Here is a 16,189-nt window from a genome sequence, read left to right on the forward strand (position 1 = left end):
TTTTGTCACGTTTTGTCCTGGAATTAAGGGTTTGTGTTTGATAGTTTATGTCTCTAGGTAAAAATTTTCATTTTGACGGTCAGTATCACTTGGTTTTACTTTGGTTGTAAAATTGGAGGCGTAAACAACGTGTATTTCTAATTATGAATAATAATTGTGCTTTGAAAATGCCAAAAATAAGCAACGATTCAACTTTGATAAAACATTACAAAGAGCTTTCTATGGATATGGATAAAGTTTATTGCTCATGTTGTGGCAAAACCGTAAGTTCATACGTATTTTTTTTTATTTTATTTTAAAAATTTACACGGTGGTACAAACAAAGATTTTAAAATTGGAGATTATGTTTAAAAAAAGTACCGACACAAAGCTAGTTCGCAATAAATCGATGTATTTTTTCTTTCTTCAAGAATTTTTTACACTCCTTGCTATAAAAAATATGATACCTATTTAAAATTCAAATCATTCAATAGTCTACTGAAGGGTCGCTAACATTTTTTTAACAATAGCATAGTTTGCTTTATTTTGCTATAAACAAAAACATATCATATATTGGACTTAATTAATTAAGTGCTTTTAATTTATGCTCAGAGTATTTTTCCTTCAAATGTAAACAGAAAAGACCAAGAGCCTCTTGTTAATATTTGGGGGTTCTTCCTTCTTGCACAGTCATTTTTTGACATTTTCAAGATTACTACAGCGATTTTTATTTGATTTAATTTAAATATTTTAATTGTTATGCAAAAACGGTTCATTTTTAGTTTATTTTATATAATATATTTATATATTTATATTCTTTTTTAGATTTCATCTAAAAAAAAAAATTCAAATCGATCAGCATGTCAGAACCGCCAAACATTTAGCTAAAAAAGTAAAAACCACACCCTGTGAAAAATATCAACCTTCAGTGTCCAAGTGCTTTCAATCAAGTTCCAAAAAACAATCCGAACAAGAAACTTTTAAAAAAGACTTGTGTCGTGCATTAGTATCTTCTAATATACCGCTTTCAAAATTATCTAATGAAAACTTTAGTTCTTTTTTAAAAAAATATTGCAAACAAAACATTCCCAGTGAACGAACTCTAAAGAGAAATAATGTCAATTTGTTATACTTCTCAGTTATCCACAACATAAAAGCCGAAATAGGTAATAATTACTTTTACATATATGTAGACGAGACCACTGACTCGTCAGAAAGATACATTGTGCACTTATTGCTTGGTGTACTTAGCGATGAAACCTTTCCAAAATCGTGTTTAATTTCCTGTAAGCAAGTGGAAAAACCAACGCTCTAACAATATCACGGTTTCCACAAGAAGCATTAGCAAACTTTTCTCTTCCTGCTGCTGTGCCTAATGATAAATTACTGCTTATTTTGTCTGATGTCGCACAATATATGGTGAAAGCAGGACAAAATTTAAAAATATTTTATCCAAACTTAATACATGTCACTTGTTTAGCGCATGGAATAAACAGAGTTGCGGAGGAAGTAAGAAAAAAATTTCCCCTAGTTAACAGTTTAATAGCGAGCGTCAAAAAAGTATTCCTGAAATCATCTGTAAGAATATAATGTTACAGAGATATGCTTTCTGCTGTTCCTCTGCCACCGCAACCCATTTTAACACGTTGGGGAACAAGGTGCTAATTTCTGTGCTGATCATTTTGTTGATTTAAAAAAAATAATTAACCTTTTAGCGGATGATAGTTGCCAGTCTTTATTGGAAGCTATGTAAGCCTTTCAAAATAACATTCTTTAACAGCAACTGTCATTCATAAAATCAAATTATAGTTTTGTCCAGAAAACTATAACTCAATTAGAATCCTCGAAATTATCATTGTTCGAGTACAGTTTTAATAAAAGAATTTGAGTCATTGTGTCACAACGTTAAAGGTACTATTGGAAAGAAAATTTTTCAAAAATTTAAAGTAACCATGGAAGAAAATAGTGGTTACCTGGTTCTTTCTGAAGTGCTTCAAGTACTAGCTGGGTAATTTTCCGAACCACTTAATTTAGAACCATCTATTATAGTAAATTTGAAAAATGCCCTAGTTACATCAGTTGATGTCAAAAGTAGTTTTTCTATTTATAAATATATGTATTTAGATAGAAGCCATAAGTTTTTATTAGAAAATTTTGAACATCATTTGATAATCTCTTGTTACCACAATTCAAAATAATATTTATATGTTAAAATAATTGTATATGTTATGCATTTATAATATTGTAAGTATTTTTGTAAATAAAAAAATATTGTAAATATTTTTTTCTTCAAACGTCAAATAATGATGACTGATGACATTACTTATCTAACTTGATCCTGTCAAAGTTTGATGTCTCCGCCGGCAGCAGTTTTTTTTCCCATTTCTTTACGGCGGAGGGAAAAATATTGTCATGTCAACAATATGAAACATGTCACAAAGCAACAATACAAATGTCATTAACAACAATTAAACATCATTTTTATTTATAGTAATATTAAAAGTACAATTACCTAGTTAATGAGGCATTTTCAAAATTGAAACCGTGCAAAAATGTTCCCGAATGTACGCATTGGTAATTGTTGATGATACTGATGGTCAAGAACAACTTTCAGCAATCATTCCCTATGTTGGCAAATAATGAGGGTTTAAAATTTTTTGAGCATTATCGTTCTTATTTCTTATTGAATCCCCTATATATCCTTTGACAACCGTGCTTGATTTCCAGCCCCCATGTCGTTTGAGGCATTCTAGATTTCCGCCTCCATCAGCTAAAACTGTTGCTGAAGTTCGTCGTAAAGAGTGACCCTTGTATGCGCTTGCATCGTTTAAATTTAAATAACTAGGTACTTTTTGGGCTACTGCTCTGATCGAATATATTCCCATGACGCTTCGGTAACACTTTCCATTTTGGTACTTGATAAAAAATCGGTTTTCTGTGAAATTTTCAGGCCGCAGTGATGCATACTTTTTATACAGTTTAATGTAGTTTTGACCAATTATCGTAAAAGATCTAATTTGTCGTGTTTTACTGTCTGAGATTTTGATAATTATTACATTTTCTTTATCCTCAATGTCCAGAGTCTTCATTTTTACCATTTCGTCGCATCGACAGGCGCCGGTAACCCCAATTAACAAAACAATCTGAAATATTTTTATAATTTAGTAGAGTATACTACATGCTTTGCAATATAATTTTTTTTACCTTTAATCCTAAATACAACTTATCTGACGCTTCAAACAAAAATTTATCAAACTCGTCTTTAGTGAAAACTTTAGACTTCTTTGCAGTATATCCTTCGCTTGTTTTTTTCAGAAAGGCACGTAACTTTAAAAATTTGCTTATATTCACATTTTTTCTAATAACTAACTCGGATTTTATCATAGAGTATCGTGACCACATTGTAGAAGATTTCCATTTATTTTCATTTTCCATTATATTAAAATATGCCAGTAAAACGTCTTCGGTAACTTGCCGTACTCCTCTTGTATCGCACCACTCTTGGAAGTGCTTGTACGCTAACCGATACTTTATTCCGGACTTGGAGGGCCCCAAACGTGCTACTGCATCATTAGCCGCGGACTCAATTTCGCTCAGGTTTTCCATTTTCGCACTAAATTTGCGCTTGCGGTTGCAACAACAATAAGCTGTCTTTAATAATTGCAAACAACTGTCAAACAACTGTAACCAGGGAGAAGCAAATCCCACCGACGACTTAATTATTTTAATTTCTAACGTCTAGACGACTTTGATAGGTGTCACAGTTAATTTCGAGTAAAAATAGCGTATAAATTGTACTATTTATGGTTGAAAATTGCTACGTTTGAAGCAAAAATAGTATACTTTATTCGGCAAAGAAGCGACTTTTCTTGACTTGCCCTCTATTACGCGCCTCACTTCGTTCGGCGCGTAATATCCGGCGCATCAAGAAAAGTCATGCTTCTCCGCCTCATAAAGTAATATACTATTTATTACACGCATATTTTTTAGATAAATATGCATATTTTGCATAAAATACTGCATATTTATGCGCATATTTCATACTTTTTTATTTGCATATTTGCCTAAGTCTATTTGTCAACATTGATGTTGCCCACCATCTACCACGTGGAGGAGCAGATTCGGATTTTTCCTTTATCTAGATTAAGACAGTTCGGCATCTCCTAATCTCTCCAGAGCTTTAAAAAGTAAAAACGGTGTTGACTTTAGTGTAAAGTGAACATTAGATAGGTTGTCCCTATAAAATTGGGCTTTAATTTTTATTCTGTACACTTCTTATTTTAAAATAATTTCATATAAATATAATGTCAGATTTTTACAATTATCAGTTCAAAAATTGTATTAAAGTGTGACAAAAAGAGTTATTAGTAAAATATTTTAAGTTAAACTTTCATATTTATACTTTGCAAGAAATTTTATGAAAATCTATAAAAATAATAAAATTACTTCATTCAATTTAAAAAATATTATTTAAATTAAAAAAATCAGAAAACATAGTATGAAGCTTAGTCTACAGTCCCGCCTACTGTACCACTTTTTTTCTTTTCTAGAAACCACAAAAGTCTTTTATTATTATTTTTTAATATTTTACATTGTTAGTAACTAAAAATGGTTTTATGAATCCGGAACAGTTTGTGGTTTGATTGGTTTTAATAAGTGGGTTATTATACTCTCCGTCCTTTTTGAGATAAATTCATGGCTGCTCCATATTTTTTACAGAGGTTAAGTTTGTCATTTTCTGGAAGACGTTGAAGAAAACTTATATGAATATTATCTGGTCCTGGTGCAGACTTTTTAGCAGACGTTAAGGAGTAATTTAGTTCTGTCAAATTAAGTTTTTTGGATTTAAAAAGCACATTTCTAACAGAATACAGTTTCATTTTCCAAAATGACGCTTTAAAAGCTACAAATAGAGCTATTTTACATTGTTCTGTTATCCCCAGCACTTAAATTTAGTTGTAAAATCAAGTTTTATTTAAAAAAAGACTCCTTTTTACTCTTTCCATAAAAGCCCTTTCGTTTATTACTCGAATTCAGATAAAACGGCAGCAACTGACCGATATCGGTCGTATCTTCGCTCGGGTCCAATTTTCCAATTAAAACATTTGGCACTAGAGCTCATTTTGGCTCGCCACAGAATCTGCAGCGGACATTAAAATTTACGGATAATATTATTTTTGCCATAAACATAAGTTCCCACATTTTTATGGGTCTTTTGGAATGGTTTATGAACTAGGAACAGGGAATAAATATTTACGAAAAATAATTAAAGCTGATATAGGTAACGATTTCTCGGCGAGAGTTGGTCTACCGCTTTTAAAAATATTGTAGGGTTGAATTTAACGGAGAACATATAATAGAAATGTTAACTTATGTTAGAAATTATGGTATCGCTTATATTTTTTAATTTACTTGTTTTTTTTTCAGAAGTGCGGACTTTTATAGGCCAGAATCAATCATTTTTTAACAAAAAAAAAGCAGTATAAAACACATCGTAAGAGGAAGAAAATATAAGAAAAAATTTAAGAAAAGATAATTTGCTTAATGCCTAATAATTTGCTTAACCCTGCTTTACCGTTCGAGTCAACTATGCATATGTACTGTTCAAGTCAATATGACCCAACTATGGTTAACGGTCCTTAATCGAAATAAAATAAGCTAATGTTGCTAAACATAACTTTTTTTTAATGGCCTTATTGACCAGACTATTTTGTAATTTGTATTCACAGAACAACAATCAAAGTTCGAGTTAGTACTAAATGTAAGTTAAAAGTAAATTAAAGAATTTACTTGTTTCGACTGTTCTTTTTTTTTGTTTGTTTGTGATTTTTTTTTCGTTTTTATTTTCATTTTTTTTACTTTTATTTTTATTTTTTTTTCATTTTTTCGTATTAAAAGGTTTATTACATGATTTGTGTGTTCGTAAATTGCACAAGTTTCATCCTAATTCTATGGTTAGTACATTATATTGTTTAAAGTTTATATTTACAATTTTTTATTAATAAATACAATTAGAAATAAAACTTTATTAACAAAAAATTATAGTTAATTAAACAAAAATTATGTTGCTTATGAAGATTAAACCTTATTAAAAAAACCTAAGAACAAATTTTCTTTCCCAGAAAAACTTAAGAACAAATACCTACAAAATTTAATTTGATTTACAACTGGGACAGTAATAAAAAAGAGTTTTACAAATATCTTTGTGACATATACATTATAAAATATGTCTTGTTATCGTTTTTAGAGCAAAATTTACAGCGTGTTTGTTTAGCAGGCGGAGTTGGATTGTCCATAGATGGTTCACTAGAATTTCCATCTTCTCTACTCGCTTCTGTTCGTGTTCTTTTTACTGGTTCTTGTGAAGCTTTAGTTCTTGGTGAATTTTTTCTGGAAAGGATAAGTGGCTTCACTAGTGTTTTTCCCAATTCCTCAAGAAAAATTCGCCGTTTTGTAAGTTTGTTAATGTTCCATTGGGGATTTATTGATGTCCATAAAACGAACGCGTTGTAGGCAGAAATGTCCAGCATATTATAAAAAACAATCATAGGCGAGCGATTTGTCTTCCACTTAGATATATGTACCAATAAGCTGATCTAGAGTATCCACTGCTCCCTTACTGGAATTGGAGTCTAAAATAATTTGGGGCTTTTTGTCATTTCTGTCACTAATAGCCTTATCATGATGTAAAGTACTCATAAGAATAACATTTTTATTCTTTTTAGGAATATAGTTAACAACAGCGGTATCTTGCGTGAAGTAAAAACGCGAACTATGAACTTCTTTATTCGCAATTTGTGCTTAAAGCTCTGGCTTATTTTTTCTTATAGTACTCAGCATTGTATTTTTTCTTTTTAGAAGAAGTTGTCCTTAACTGTATGATGTAAAAAAGGTATTAGTTATGGTAGATTTTGTACCCATTCTTCCCAAATTTCACATATTGCAGTAAGTTTATCAGTACGTCTCCTATCCTGTCTAGTAGTCTTGTAATCAAAACGTATTACTTGCGAAATTTTTGAAAATACTTTTAGAGACATTGTTATTCAAAATAAACTACGACCCGTTCTTTCATTCCACCAACTTTTAATTGATTTACCATGGGACTTAAAAACTCCAGCTAACAATAAAAAACCAATTTTATCCAAGTCTTTCCAGTTGGTTCCAAAAACACACTGTGCTTCCATGTTGGTCATATTTCTAATTTGGTTTGCAACTATATCAGAAAAGAGTGCGTCAAATGAATTTTTGATATTGAAAATTTGAAAATTGAAATTTTTTTTAAGTTCTCTTAGCAAATTTAATTAAAGAATCGCATAGTGAAATATAGGGAACAATGAACTAAATACGAACATAAAAATGAAAAATAATTTACCATGCTGAAGTAAAAAATTCAAATTCAAAGAAAAGAAAAAGTGCCGTAAATGGTTTTTAAATTATTTTGAATAATTTTTTTATTGTCTATGGTAAAAATGGATATTCAGTATTAACTGTTAATACTTTTGTTGTTCTAGAAAAACCTAGGAAGGAAGTAACTGATTCTGACTACTCTGATTGTGATAAGGAATATATACCTAACAATGAGAATATGCAGAACTCATTTTCGCTTAGGTAATATTGTTTAGTTAAGAAATAAAACTAAAATACCTGCCAATTTTGCCAAGGCACAAATAGACAAGGAACAGCCACTTCTTATTTTTAAATCTTACTGAAAACTTGGAAACATTGATAGACAACGTAATTTTATCAATAGTTTAGTAGAAGTTGGAAATTGTAAAAGAAGGATCGTAACAATGTTAACTAATGAACCTTTAGTTAAAATTAAATCTGTTTAAATGTTTTTTTATCATTTAAACAGATTTAATTTTAACTAAAGGTTCATTAATAAGATATTAGGTATTATTACAACAAAATAAAATTTTATAATTTTTTAAAAATTACGTTAGTCGCGGAACACGCCCATACTTTGTCATGTTTAGCTGTCTTCTTAAATTATATTCCTGTTACCTCAGTCAGTTGGTCTGTGTCGTTTTAACTGAAAAGAACCACGTGTTAAAAACCGAGCAGAGAGACATGTAGCTCCTCAAGTATTAAATTTTATCCAATGTCATCGACCTAGAGTCAACATATAATTTATTTTGGAAAGATGTAAACCCATATATGGATGTCATAGCCACAAATTCATTGTTAGCTTCAAGTACATAAGGCACTGAAGATGATCTGATTAGATCGAAAACGTTATGCTACTGTATAAATTTTGACGACACTTGTAAAAATTTTAACTACATGTTTTTATATACCTAAATACGATGGTGAATTGTTTTAACTTCTGTATGTTTTTTTAAACGATGGTATACAGCCAACTACTGGGATTTTCCCATTAATTTTTATTTTGTAATATCTCCATCAGCATTAATAGTCTTGTAGTCTTCGGTTCATCTGCGTGAAGTGAACTATAAAATTGTCTTTTTCAGAAGCTCTTTCAGAGAGTGCCACAGCTCTTTAATATTTTAAGGTATTCAATTATGCCGATAAAACCCTTTTATAATAACCCCCACACATTCTCGATTGGGTTTAAATCTGAACTGTAGCTTGGCCATGGTAAGGTTTCCATGTTTTTATTCTGGAGCCACTGGTTTATTATATTTGTAGTGTGAACAGGACAATTATCTGGTTGGAGGATAAAATTATTTTCTGAATACAGCTGCTGTTGTACTCTGCGTACTCTGAACATCTATTTCGATAAGCTTTGGGAGAAACGACTGATGGCGTGATTGTTAACGTTGAAGTAATAAATAATCTAATATATGCAGCTGACGTATTTTCTTTAAAAGTTTTTTGCATTGGAACTGGATCCAAAACACTGCAAAATAACACAGATGCGTCTCACAAGCTGCAATTTGGTCTGAAATGACCAAGGAAAAACAAATAGACGATTCTCTGTTGAAGTTGAGCACTGGATTATCGGGCTTGGGATTAATAAACTGCAATCTGCAAAGCTTGGCTTTTCAAACACTCCTTGAAAACATGTAGATCCCTTATATCGTTGTAACACTGCTTACAAATTTTTCATTTAGGGCACAATAAACACATCAAACACAACAAATCAGTGATTATTTCAACAAAATTGCTCCACAAACAAAATCTGCCGACTTTCTAAAGATTACACGCCGAGCTCTTTACCCGTCAAAATCTCAAATCCAACGTAATTTGACCTCACCCTGACGCTCTCTGTACCGGCTTCTCTCTGGCCCTTTTCCCTCCTATCAGTAAAAGAGACTAGCCAATCGGAATTCTTTTCAACGTCGCTTTTCAGGTTATTGGACCTTAATCATTGCTTGGATTTGAAAATCGCAGGATTAAAACGTAAAATATTAATTATTTAATTACACAATAAAATTTCTCTTCGATGTGTCGCAGACACTTACGCCACAATATAAACAAAAACTCAAGGAATTGCATACATAGCCAGTGGCGTAATCTTATACATTAAATACTCGATAGTTATAAGGAATTTATACATGCTACATTTTTAGAAGATTGAAAAATTTCCTCATGTGTAAATATAACCCTGTCACAAAAATTTAGATTTTGCAGCTGATGGTTTAAAGCAAATAAAAGTCTTGATTACTTCTGTTGTGGTGCAAGAGAGTTTTTTGTTCTCTCCATCTTTTACAAATATTAAAAACTGTTGTTTTGCTTACGTTAAAATAAGTACTAGAGAACCTTCTAATTTAAAGTTACCTGACAAATTTTAAGATTTGACAGTAACAGTACCTACGTAAATAATAAGTATTTATCCTTTAAAATACAGTGCTCAATTTTCTACAAAATATGCTTTAAGAGTCGTATCAGTTTTTTTAGGAACCAGCTGTACGTACAACAAGCATATAAATATCAGGTGGGTGGCTATGAATTAATCATAACTAAAACATATTTCAATTTTCTCAAATAGTTACAAAGTTACTTTGTAATTAAACGTAGTGAAAATTTATACGAGAATGGCAATTTGAGAATGAAATATTATGTTACATTTCTACACATTTCATCCCTTTATATTAAATTTAAACTTATAATTAAACAATAATTTCACGTGAAATATCAAATCTAAAAGAACCAAGTCAATTCAACTTCTAAAATGTAATATATTAACTCCCGTCAGTTCAAAACAGTGTAGATTTACATTTGGCACAAAGCACAGGAAATAGTTCTGGAACTTCATAGTTAATAATTCTGTTTAATTGATTTCTGCCAAATTAACTACATATTATAAAACAGGAGAAAATACAAAATTATCTACATTTAAAGCTAACGTACCAGAAATTTCTGAGAACGATAAAATACCAGTTACTCAAAATAGGAGTCTCCAAGATGGCGTCCGATAGTCAAATCGCAGTTTTAACAGCGGAACTAAATAAGCTAAAAAAGCAGGAACTAATTGACCTAATAGTAAATTTTAGTTACCACTGTCCTGCTCTAATCCTCAATTATTAGAGTACGTTAATAAATTAACATAAGCAGTACAAAGAGATATTAAAGCATTCAAAGTCGAACATAACATAGACGTTATTGTGTGTGATCAGTGTATAAAGACAAACAAGGAACTAAGTGAAATGAAAAGTGAACTTGCAGCAGTAAGTAAACTATCATTCCATTTAGAAAAACGTACGGAGGAGCAACAAGATTTAATTTCTTTACATACCGTAATTTCGGGTGACTTTGGCCCGCCAGGGTGACTTTGGCTCATTTTGGGAAAAAGATATTTTAGTAACTAGTGCGTATGTACAATATATTATCATGTAAATTTCATTATACCTCACCATCAGTACCATATTAACTTAAGGAAAATTTTAATAAATCACGGTAATACTGGTTATAATAAGAAAAAAATGAATTTTTAAAATATAGCCATTTTACGTAAGATTTCTTGACTGTAAAAATTGGTTGGCAACCAATAATACTTCCAAGAGTAAGATTAATTGCATAGCTGCACATTAAATATCTGTGAATTCTTACCCGCCTGGCGTCAGTATTTCAGTCTAAACGTAGATGCTAATAAGGTCGGTTGTTATTTGCAAAGTGGTACAGAATTTAACGGTTTTCGGGTGACTTTGGCCCAGTTTGTTGAATGTTGGATTTTGGTTATTCGTTGGTTCTATATTTAAATTGAAGTAAGTAAATGCTGATTTTTAATTTGAATTTAGCCTTGTAACAACTGCAGAGTTTGTTAACTGTATAGAACTAACGACTTTTTTTTAGATGCCCTCAAATTACAAACGTGTTGCTGGTAGTAGAAATTATGGGCAGACATAGGTATTACACGGCAGACACAGTAGAAAGAGCTCTAGAAGCTATCAGAAATGGAGTCCTATCTCAAAGAAAAGGTGCAATAGAATTCGGAGTGCCAATAAGTACTTTAAAACTTGGCAAAATTGAAGTTTGTGGCAATGGCCCGAAGTCAACGTAAGAAAATCCTACCACCTGGGTAATATTGATTTCACAGAGCCATTGGAACTTGGACATAACCGATATTTCTTTCCAGATTTAAAAAGAAGCTTGTAAATTGTTTTATTGTTCATTTTTTGTTTAAAAATGATGTTCTTTGTAAACCGAGGGTCTTATGTAGAGTTTCATTTTAGTTTGAGTTTTTTTTTTGTTTGAAATTTAAATAAATATTTTTTTAACTAATAAAATGTTTATTTATTATTCATCTTGTAGGGTGACTTAAGCCCAAACACTAATAATCACAGAGAATTAATGAAAAATGTAGCTTGAGACAAAGTCACCCGACACCAGCGGGTGACTTTGCACACCACATTTTTATTTTTTTTGCAATAAAGTAAGCGCTTCGTTGTGTTTTAGTGTAATTTTTGTAAAAAAGTAGTTAAAGACTCAAATACAAATAAATTAAGACATATACTTTTATGTATTTAGAATACTGAAATCTACGGTCAAACTTCGAAAGTGAGTCAAAGTCACCCGAAATTACGGTATTTTCTTTATATATAAAATTCATCCATACCCATACTAAAGTCATCTAAAAAAAAACTGTAAATAAAGCAGACCCGAGCAACTAAGGTTCTACCAGTCAAGAACCCATTAAATTGTCATTAAAAAAAAAACACAAGTCGACCTCATTTATACATGAGTGAACAAAACGAAAAAAAAAAACAATCTAAAAAGAGCACATTCATCCTGGAATACCCAATGGAAAAACTAAAACAAATACAAACCGAATATTGGAAGCAACGAATCGTCGACTGTAGACACAATCGTCTACTGTAGACAAAGTCATGTACATGTGTCCCGCATAGGTGTTGATATAAAAGCCGATGATCTTGGATTAATTCTAAAATTCTTGGGCGAGACGATACCCGATATTATTTTTAACGGCGTGGAATAGCATATAACTGACAAATACTGTACATATAAGGTATCTTTTGCTTTCAATAAAATTGACGGTCTTCAGACCTAATATTTGGCCCAAAGAAACTGTAGTTACGAGATTTAACTTCAAAAGAAATTTTCACCACATAAAGAAGACGGAGGAAGAAACCTAGAAGCTTCTACCAAGTTTTATTAAAATAAAGTATCAGTGGAAAACTAGTGGAGTTGCAATTTATGTAAAAGAAAATCTTATGTATTCTTCTCTTAATCTAAATGAATAATAATGTAGAGCAAAGTTCAGAGTTTTGTGTATTTTATATATCTTTAATAAAAACAATAAAAAATAGTCTAGGACAAACAAGAGACTGCATACGAAAATTGAACCCGGTACTATGGAATAAGAACATCAGCATGAAAACAAAGAAAAAAATATATAATACCATGACAAGAAGTATCCTCACTTATGGGTGAGAAAATTGGACAATAAATAAGAAAACCAAAAACAAAATAAGAGCAACAGAGATGGAATTCTTAAGGAGAAGCTGCAGAGTAACAAGAAGAGATAGAATAAATAACATGGGGATTAAGAGAATGGGAATGAACTCCGACATAATAGACTACATCGAACAGAAGAGGTTAACCTGGTACCGACATGTCAGAAGAGCAGAACAAAATCGGTGGATAAATAGAATAACAGAGTGGAGCCCGATAGAAAGAAGAAAGAGAGGCAGACCCCGAAGATCTGTCAAAGATGAAGTGGACGAAGCAATGAGTAGAAGAAACCTACAGGAAGGGGACTGGCTAAACAGGAAAAATCGGAGAAAACGGTTGAGTGAAGGAGTACAGTGAAAACTGTGGAAATCCTTGTATATATATATATATATATATATATATATATATATATATATATATATATATATATATATATATATATATATATATATATATATATATATAAGTAAACGTTAAATAGTGGGTTTGCAGCAATAAAAATGAAATGTGTACTCTTTTAAATTTTTATTCCAAGCTTTCGGACATTGGTTATGTCCTTCATCAGGGAGCTACAAATGTGATTAAGAAATTGTTGGTGTTGGTATAATTAATTAAAAATTGTTTCTACTTACAAACTTAACGAGGTTGTATCAACAAAGATCTATTATAATATTGATAAAATTTATCATGGTCTCTCATCTATTTTAATATATAAAAACTATTTTTATGTTTAAAATTTTAAAAAAATTATTACTGTAAATACAAAAACACTTAATTATTCTAAATAAATACGTGACATTATTTTGACAAAATTCTTTCAAATGTCAATTGATAAATTGTTGTTTGTGTTATTATTACATTTATCTAGTAGTAACAAATAGGAGAACATTTCATTTAGATGGCTAATATCCGTTTTATGATTCATTGTATTATTATTTTGGCAAATGTAGGCCATTTCAAGAAAAAGTCTTTTGGTGATGTTACTTTCCTGTTCTACTACTTTGATGTTATTATAATCTATCTGATGCCCATTTTTAAATACATGTTCACCCAATGCAGTTTTTTCAGGATGCAGTCTATTATCTGACTTGTGGGATGTAATGCGATCTTTAAGGCATCTTGATGTTTGACCATAGTATACTTGTTCACATGATCCGCACGGTATACAGTAAACAACATCTGTTAAAGACAAGAGTGCGGATTGGTCTTTAAGTTTAGAAAAAACTTTGTTAACTGTTAGTACCGTTTTATGTGTAATTTTGATATTATTAATTGATGAAAAAATTCTACTTAGTTTCTGTCCAATGTCTTTAATGTATGGAAGAGATACATATCTAATTGTAGTTTGTTGTGGTAAAGGATTTACAGGTCCAATTCTATCTTGTGATACAGACAGATTTTCTTCGTTTCTTAAATGACTAGTTAAATTTTGTGGAGTGTTAAATAAAATTTTCTTTAGTAGTATACTTGGGTATGAGTTTTCAATGAATAGGTTATAAAGGATTTTTAGATTTTTTGTATGGAAAGCGGTATCGCTGATTTTAAGGACACGGTTTTTCATTTCTTTAACTAAACTCATACCCAAGTATACTACTAAAGAAAATTTTATTTAACACTCCACAAAATTTAACTAGTCATTTAAGAAACGAAGAAAATCTGTCTGTATCACAAGATAGAATTGGACCTGTAAATCCTTTACCACAACAAACTACAATTAGATATGTATCTCTTCCATACATTAAAGACATTGGACAGAAACTAAGTAGAATTTTTTCATCAATTAATAATATCAAAATTACACATAAAACGGTACTAACAGTTAACAAAGTTTTTTCTAAACTTAAAGACCAATCCGCACTCTTGTCTTTAACAGATGTTGTTTACTGTATACCGTGCGGATCATGTGAACAAGTATACTATGGTCAAACATCAAGATGCCTTAAAGATCGCATTACATCCCACAAGTCAGATAATAGACTGCATCCTGAAAAAACTGCATTGGGTGAACATGTATTTAAAAATGGGCATCAGATAGATTATAATAACATCAAAGTAGTAGAACAGGAAAGTAACATCACCAAAAGACTTTTTCTTGAAATGGCCTACATTTGCCAAAATAATAATACAATGAATCATAAAACGGATATTAGCCATCTAAATGAAATGTTCTCCTATTTGTTACTACTAGATAAATGTAATAATAACACAAACAACAATTTATCAATTGACATTTGAAAGAATTTTGTCAAAATAATGTCACGTATTTATTTAGAATAATTAAGTGTTTTTGTATTTACAGTAATAATTTTTTTAAAATTTTAAACATAAAAATAGTTTTTATATATTAAAATAGATGAGAGACCATGATAAATTTTATCAATATTATAATAGATCTTTGTTGATACAACCTCGTTAAGTTTGTAAGTAGAAACAATTTTTAATTAATTATACCAACACCAACAATTTCTTAATCACATTTGTAGCTCCCTGATGAAGGACATAACCAATGTCCGAAAGCTTGGAATAAAAATTTAAAAGAGTACACATTTCATTTTTATTGCTGCAAACCCACTATTTAACGTTTACTTCCTTACGTTGTCAGCAAATACTTCTGGTTCATTATATATATATATATATATATATATATATATATATATATATATATATACATATATATATATATATATATATATATATATATATATATATATATATATATATATATATCTTCAATAAAAACCAATATTTTAACTGTATCCAAAAAATCGGGTAAGGGTGACTTTTTTGATGAATAACGTCATAACGTCCTTACTTAGTAAAGCAGACAAACTGATCATACTCGGTGATTTTAATATATTTTTTTTGGTCTAAACATCTTTTGGTCTAAAAGTTACCATAAACGATTATATTAGAATCACATCCCAGTCCAGTAGTTGCATCGACAACATTGTGACAAATTTCTCTGTAAATATCTAGAGTGGGCGTATTTAAACCTTGTTTTTTTGACCATCGAGATTAATTTTTATTTATTGACTCTAAGCATAAAGTTGTTGACGCTAATCAAACATTTCAACGGTTTATTACTTCTTCTAGTTTACAGAAGCTTAAACGTGCGCTAGCTAGTACAGCGATGACATTTTTCTACTAAAGCATTTTCCCCTAAAAGTAGTATGACAAACTGCTAAAAAAACACCCTTGCATTGATTTAATAATGAATTACGGTTTTACAGATCTAATCTTTCTCTTATTAAATACATTGCAGATGCCACTAAGGATCGATTTATTCAAAGTATATAAAAAACAAAAACTTAAATATAATCTGCTCTAACCCATA

Source organism: Diabrotica undecimpunctata, chromosome 8, assembly GCF_040954645.1.
Source record: "Diabrotica undecimpunctata isolate CICGRU chromosome 8, icDiaUnde3, whole genome shotgun sequence".
In the NCBI taxonomy this organism is placed as follows: domain Eukaryota; kingdom Metazoa; phylum Arthropoda; class Insecta; order Coleoptera; family Chrysomelidae; genus Diabrotica; species Diabrotica undecimpunctata.